The sequence below is a fragment of the Cupressus sempervirens genome, chromosome 1 (assembly GCF_028749045.1).
Source record: "Cupressus sempervirens isolate cs-2001-9-10 chromosome 1, ASM2874904v1, whole genome shotgun sequence".
In the NCBI taxonomy this organism is placed as follows: Eukaryota; Viridiplantae; Streptophyta; class Pinopsida; order Cupressales; family Cupressaceae; genus Cupressus; species Cupressus sempervirens.
This window is the reverse complement of record NC_143118.1, coordinates 193,834,908-193,842,842: the sequence shown is the minus strand read 5'-3', so window position 1 is coordinate 193,842,842 and position 7,935 is coordinate 193,834,908. Positions and strand designations below refer to the sequence as shown.

General features: G+C 33.9%; 1 pseudogene; it reads left to right on the top strand.

Moving 5' to 3' along the window:
• The first annotated feature begins 631 nt into the window (after positions 1-631).
• Positions 632-2,322, top strand: LOC149576770 (E3 ubiquitin-protein ligase PUB23 pseudogene; annotated as a pseudogene).
• Positions 2,323-7,935: the final 5,613 nt, after the last annotated feature.

Genomic DNA, 7,935 nt, shown 5'->3' with positions numbered 1-7,935 from the left:
TAAATATTCAATTAAACAAAAATCTAGAATACTTTAATTGATTGAATAAAAAATATTATTTTCAAACTTTTATTTTATTTTAAAATATACATAGAAATCCGTATAACTAGTCAAAAAATCAACAATCAATTTCCATACAAAATCTAATTTAAAAATATCTCAATCCAAATATTTTTCCTCAACATAATTTATTTCTTATAAAAACTACAATAAATTAGTAATAACTATATAACTCTGACCTAATGTAAATGCTTTGACTATCAAAATATTCTTCTCAAAGGAATTTGATTCTATTTATCCTTTAGTTTAAGGATAACTTCATCTAGAATCATTATTTGAATAAATTACAAAACCTAATTCCAATGACTGACGACACTGCAATCTTAGATGTTCACAAAAGTGTAAAGCCCTACTGACCATATTAAATACTCACACTTTTTATTATTTTAAACAGTTAACCGACTATTCACTTTTAGACTTTTTCCATTTGGTTGATATGGTAAACGATATAATAAAATTACAAGGTCAAACATAACGTGCGATTATCAGAGAAGCTCAGAGTTCGTTGATATTGTACAGGGAACAAATCAGATTCATAGTATGTAATGATATAAGCTCCCCATTATCGTTTATTGGGCAGTTGAAATTTGTTCATTTGCTGAATAGAACGCCAAAGGTTTAAAAAGCATTGAAATACTGTCCAGAAATAGAAATAAAGATAAGATTTTGAATTGTTGTGTGAAGGAGGACTGGAAACAATGGATCCGAATGTGGTGGAAGTGCCTTCCTATTTTAGGTGCCCGATATCAATGGAGCTGATGAGAGACCCTGTAACGATATCAACAGGGATGACATACGACAGGGAGAGCATTGAGCACTGGTTCTACACCTGCAAGAAGAACACGTGCCCTGCTACCATGCAACTTATCCATAACTTCGACGTGACGCCCAATCACACACTGCGCCGCCTTATTCAGGGCTGGTGTGTCGCCAACAGCTCCAATGGGGTCGACCGGATTCCTACTCCAAGACCCCCCCTTCATCCTCTTCAACTCTCGGATCTGTTACAACAGGTCGCCGGGTCGAATCCTCTCAAGGCCATTCAAGGGCTCAAGAAGCTCAACTTGCTCATTCGGGAGAGCCAGAGTAATCTGAGATGCATTGAGGCTGCTGAGCCAGTGCCCATTCTCACATCTCTTCTTGCAAAGTGGTCATGCCCAGATGAGATTCATGAGAATTCTAAAATATGTGAGGAAACATTGGGGATCCTCCATCTGATCCCTCTCTCACAAGATTCTGCAAGGTTGGTATGTGAGCCAAGGGTAATGAGATGCTTAGGCTTGATTCTACAACGTAGGAGCAGCCATGCAAGATTGCATGCTGCCATGCTACTGAAGAACGTTGCAGGGGAGAGGGTTGATTGGGGAATGATTGTGAGGCAGAATGTTTGTGTCTTGGATGGGTTGGTGGACATGTTGAGAGATGATGATGAGTTTTCTCACCAGTTGACTCTTTCTGCCTTGGATGTATTGAAGGGTATGTGTAGGTACTCAAGGAGGAACAAGCTGAAGGCTGTAGAGGCTGGTTTGGTGTATGTATTGATAGAGCTTCTGCCAGAGGCAGAGGGGCCAAAGGCTGAGAAGGTTCTGGATGTTTTGGATAAGTTGGTTGATTGTGCTGAAGGAAGGGCTGCCATGGGAGATCATGCGATGGGTGTCGCTGCTGTTTCAAAGAAGATGTTTAGGGTTTCTGAGAATGGGAGGTTTAAGGCCGTTCGAATCCTCTGGTCGCTGTGTAGTTTTGCACCGAGCGCTTCTCTTCTGAGGGACATGATCCAGTTTGGAGGCGTTTCGAAGCTTGGCATTGTGTTGCAGATGGAGGGAGGAGTGAAGAGCAAGCACAAGGCAAAAGAGGTACTCAAATTGCATGCAGTGAGCTGGTGCAACTCTCCTTGCTTTCCCTTTCATTTGAAGAAATATGTTTCTATGTGACCACTCATGTTAGAGCAATCGTGTCATGTTGAATCCTAATAGGGAAATAATGGTTAGGGTTTCGTCTACTTTTTTCGAATTTGGTTTTCCAAAAAAAGTATTGAACTTTTTCATTGACAATTTCTGTAATAAACCAGTTATCACTATACCAATCTTTTGACAACCGTGTGGGACAATTATTGTGATAAATCTCTGTCAGTACAATGGTACTAAATGATGTATAGGAATGAGTTAGGGAAAGCTCATCTAGTGGTTCTTGACATACAATTTAAATTGTAAATATTTATTCAAAGCAATATTTTTGAACGATACTGATTTTTTTATTTAGAAACCATTCAATTTAGTTATAATATTTAGATTATATCAGTCAAATTTATTACAAAGGATTGATCTTTTGTTTGATGGTGAAGTAATCGAGAAATGGACAAGGAGCTTGAAGTATCAACCTTTCTACATACTAGTACTTGCACCTTTGAAGGGTGCAAGGGTTACACCAATAGTTTTCTATATATCAAATAATGTCACTATAGTGCAAATGTGGAAAGTTTGCTAATAACATTTTCTGTACACAATAAAACATTGATAAGATCATTTTTATCTTTATTAGTTTCTTTTCATTGACACCCATGGAATACACCCTGTTACACTTTTCCTTCACCGAGGTTCATCTTGTCTTTTCAATAATTTATATTCTTTGTAAGTTTGGCTAGTATCTTTTCACCCTTTTTCATCCATAGTGAACTTTATAGGCTCTTGGTCAAAATGGTTTGTGCTTTTATTATCAGCATCCAATAGAATGGGTGCAATAAGAACATTGGTATTGTTATTAATGAAGTATAAACTATTGTACTGATTTCCATCATGATATAAGACATGGAGTGTAGGAGTATCTGAGCTATCAAAATTGTAGATCCAGGATACTTGGCCATTCAAGTAGTGCACATGAATGTTAGTCTGACCCACCATGGAGGTTGCATAAATCTCACAATGAGCTATGCCCAGATTCCATCTTTTGCCATTTTTCATAGTATTCTTCAAAATTTAGTTCATCTTTCTAAAAAAAAGAAAGACTCAAAGTCTGGATGATGCTCCATAATGTACTTCACTACCAAACAACAATACTTTGAGTGTTGATCTTGGTCACCTTCAAGTTGCTCTGCTAGGGCTATGAAAAAATTTGTTCCATCTAGGAGCATTGCACCATTCCCATCTGCAATCCATTCTATCAAGCCTTCATTTCTTTTTGGCTCTCTTCCTCATTTTTTGCACCATCCAACAGGATGGTTAATTGAGATTGCTTGTCTTCTTCTTTGGTGGGCATTTTGGGCCGAGGAAGAGATGGTTCCAGTAAAAGAGTTCTTTAACATATAATTCAGATACATGATGAGAAGTATAATTTAAACCTTTATATAAAACGCAATTATATATTTCAAAAGAGAATAATATTGTATTTAACTATTATGTAATGTATCAACTTCTACATAAATATGAAGATGATCAGTTGTAGAACTAATTTAAATTTAACTATACATAATATAAATCAAATAAATTGAAGCTTAAATCAATAAGATTTTCACATCCATCTGATTTGTACAAAATGCTTATGGTTTTTTATTGTGTGTGAGTTTTTAAAACTCACAAACAATAAAAAACCATAAACATTTTGTATGAATTGAAGCTTATTATCATGTAAACAATAAAGTTACTTCTTAAGGTGTAGGAGACAAATTGTTACGATTATAAGTGATGGGAGAGAAAAAGTCGAGTCTAATACATACATCTTTGGTAAGTTGTGAGAAGCAAGTAGTAATATGTCTTCTATATATAGAAAACACTTATATATTATTGGCATAGTGCGAGGATCATGCAATAATATGTCTATGATATATAGACATAATTTTTCTTGAGGCACTTACACATGTTCAAGTCAATCAAGGCATTGCCATAGTCGTTATCCTTATCATGAGATTTTACCATACACAGTGTTATCAATTAAGTAAACAAACTAATTATGAGCAGATTGTATGCAATGACATACACACACTTTGTACTTTTCATACTCTATATGTGCTATCAATATGGATCGTATCGATTATTTTTACATTAATGACTTTAATTTGGGTATCATAAATTGGAGAACAAAAATTAAGTGTCTATAAAGATGTGCATGCACCATTTAAACTTTCATCCACTTATTTAATAACATCCTTAGCAATCTTGAAGTTTTTCCCCAAACATTTCAAACATGGTATACATAGTTATATTGTTTAGTACTTATGTCAATTTATTGGATTTCAAGATAAATCTTGCACAAATACTTCAATTTTAAATTATTTTGCAAGAGATATTTTGAAAGTAAATTTTTTATTTTTATGAAGTGCAATTTATCTAATCATTTTTAATAGAACTATGTTAAATAAAATATTTAGTTATAGTACTATTACAATTTTTTGTATGAAGTATGAACCAAGTGGATCATATGCATGCATGATTAAGTCATGGAAGAAGAGTGAAAAGATTATGTACTAGGCTAAGAGATAGAAGATGCATTCTAGGCCACAATATCAAGTGAAAAGACCAATTAAAGAATGAAATAGGGGAAACAAAAATCCACAAAAGAAAGTGCACATTTTAGTTGATGTAAAAAAATACTCATTTTATTTGTTGAATGTGTTTTGGTGCGTTGTTCATGTTTTGTGCTATAATTATTTTTTATTTTCTATTTATTGTTAAGTACATTATCTATATAAATGGGTGAAATCTAAAGCTGTAGATTGTCATTAATTATAAGTCACAAAAGATTAACCTATAATGTAATAGAGACTTCTTTGTGTCCACTAGATATGTGCAAATTTTTAAGGTTGTATACCATCATTTTGATATCAAGGAGTCCAAATGTACATCAAATTAATTCAATTATATATTGAGTTCTAAACAAAAAGTATAAAAATAAATGCATTTCTACAAGGAAAACAAATACATATTCATTGTACTCAGCCATTTGAAATAATCTAATTTTTTTTATCTCTCTCGCTTTAAAGATATAATTAAAAGAAATAGCTAGTTATTTAACAAGCATTCTTTTAGAAACTAAGTAATAAACATTTTGAATAAAGATTTTTTAGATCACATATTTCTATTATAAGAATTTATACATGATTATTTTTAAAAATGCCTACTTTTGACAAATTTATAATGTGAAAGAAATTTAAATTAACATAAAATCTTCTCCAAATTAAATATATATATAAACCTCAATAATGAAACAAAAGATTAACTCTTTTTCTTTGAGAACCAAAGAAACATTTGAACATTAAAAAAATCATTAAATGGAAGTACATATTACATGGCTCTAAAGTATGGAGTGACTCGTAAGAATTAGACAATATAGATTTGTGTGCACTACACTGCAACCTAAAGCATATATTTCATAGGATAAGTTGATTAGACTATAGTATAGGTAACCCTTTATGAAATATCTCCTAAAAACTCATTCATCACAAAAATTAAAGGCTGAGAGTTTCAATCAGACTTTTCATTCTAATAGTTGAACATTCTTTGGATCTTATGTTGTGTGGGTATAATACAAATTTGTATAAATGCAATATTTCTTCATGCATTAGAATTGAGAGAATGTTTGATTTCTTCTTTGTTGTAATACTGATCACTGTCAACTACACCACAAATAATTCTTACGATGAAGATTTTTCAATTTGGTTATCAATTGGCCAATAATATGTTTTTTCTTTATAAGGGTTGTAAAACTTCCTCAAGTTTCTTTCTTCCCAAGATTCATATTTGCACCAAATATGACTGAGTTTCATTTGAGTGATTACAGATTTAGCAAATTATAGAATAAATGATTTTCATTTGAAGGTAATTTTAATGGAAATCGCAGTTGTCCAGATATATGCTAATGGTTGGCATATATTAACACGTGAACATACAAATAAGAGAGGAAGCAATAAGTAATGATTATAAATAAATTCTCATTCTTCCTCTGTTGAGAGGTTCTGAATTTTCTTCTCTCAAGTATTTGCAGAGAGACAAAAGGTTGTTCCTGCTAAGAAAAAGGTTGGTGTATTCCCTGTATAACTCTTCTTCAATTATCACCTCGAGAACGCTCTGCACAAATTAGATCCAACGCTCCTTGTTGACACATAATCTACGTCCACCCAAGCCTCTAAATCTGCCACGAGCACCTCTTGAATTTCATTCCTTTCGTACTTGTCAGTGCGGTCCAACGAAGAGGCTTGCTGAACTTATACGAATTATGCTCCATTGCATAAGCATAATCCCTACCTCACATCTGTCAGGACTACCAAAGTTCTTCGTCATATGGCTCATATCTGCTGCTGTAGAAGCTTTACTACCGAAAATGATATCCTCTGACAGAGTGAACTATAGTAAGCATCACAGATTGGATTCAAAAGTGGCAGAATGATTCGACTATCATCATCTTATTACGTAGCATGTTCCTCCATGAACTCGAATAAACCCATGCTTTCTTTAAGCATCTATTTATTCAATTGAACAATATCATTGAACCTTTGATGTCGAGAGGCATCATATAGAATTACCAGACCAACTATAATTCTGTTTCTTGGTGGTAAGCTGTGTAAATGTATCTGGTCTGATAGATCTTAATTCTTAAAAAATCTTCCACTATTTCCTACATCGTCTTCTGGCAATCTAATTCTCATCGGGCGGTGACCATGATGGTCTTTGAAGGTTTCCAAATGATCCAACTTTCGAACGTAGGAGATAGTCTAGAATAGTAAATAGAGCTCAAAATGCTCTTTCTGCTCCATATTGGAACATTCAGACCCCACACATAGCATTGGCTAGCGGTCTACAGGTGTAGCCACATGTTTCATGATATGACAGGAACCAAATCTATATTTATTCAAATGTAATAGTGATACCCGATTCTGATTCTCACGGGAAGCATCAACGGGATCATGGCTCCGCCCCTTCTATTTCTCAATTCTCAGCTTGACCCCAATATGCCAAGGATCGGGTGTAAGATTCCTGTTGTGTGTTGGATATTGCAAGAAGAAAAATCAAGAATTAATCTGGATTACATAATACATCATTGCCATGTCAGTCATTGTGTTCACTAAGAGAAAGTGTGCCCCTGTTAATATTTTGAGTATTTAATTTGAACTCTTTCATAACTCTGTGATAATAATTTCTCTATTCTATTTGGATGACCATATGTGTTCGGGTCGAAAGATTTCACTGACTCCAGAAGGGAGAACAAAGCCAGGAGAAAGAAAACATATTATGACTCATGCCTTCAATCTGAATGATTCATGGTTGTGGAATGAATCTTATTTTCCTCTCTTTCAGTGTTAAGCTTGACTGATATTTTTATGACAAACGCTTTGTGCATTCAAGATCTTTGCATTCTGTGTTTGAAAGTCAACATATTGATCTTAGAACCTTCGAATTCAGCTTCATACTGGGAATTTTGACTTTCAGAGATAGGCCCTTGATGAATCCAGAATCTGTACCTGAACTTGTTTCATCTTTGTGAACTATTGAACTTCTGAATCTGAGTTCACAGATTGGAACTCTGAACTTCGAACCTTTCAACCTTGAGTTTCGGGATCTACACATTGAACCCCAAACTTTGAACATTCATTTGAACTTTGAACTTGAACCTCTGAGGTTCAAAGTTCAGGTTCAACATATCCCTGGAACAGTCTTCTTCACAAGTCACAATCTACAAACCATCATTACCAATAAAAATCAACTAAAACATTAGGATGATACAGAGATTCTTCCCATGGAACTAATTTTCAAAGTTTAAAAAGCATGTGCTAAAAACATGTTTATAATAATAATGAAAAAATTTTGCCCAGAAATGCAAGATATTATTTTAGAAGTTTAGGTTTTTGAGAGATTGCTTCCATGATCAGAAGAAATGGAGCAATTCAAC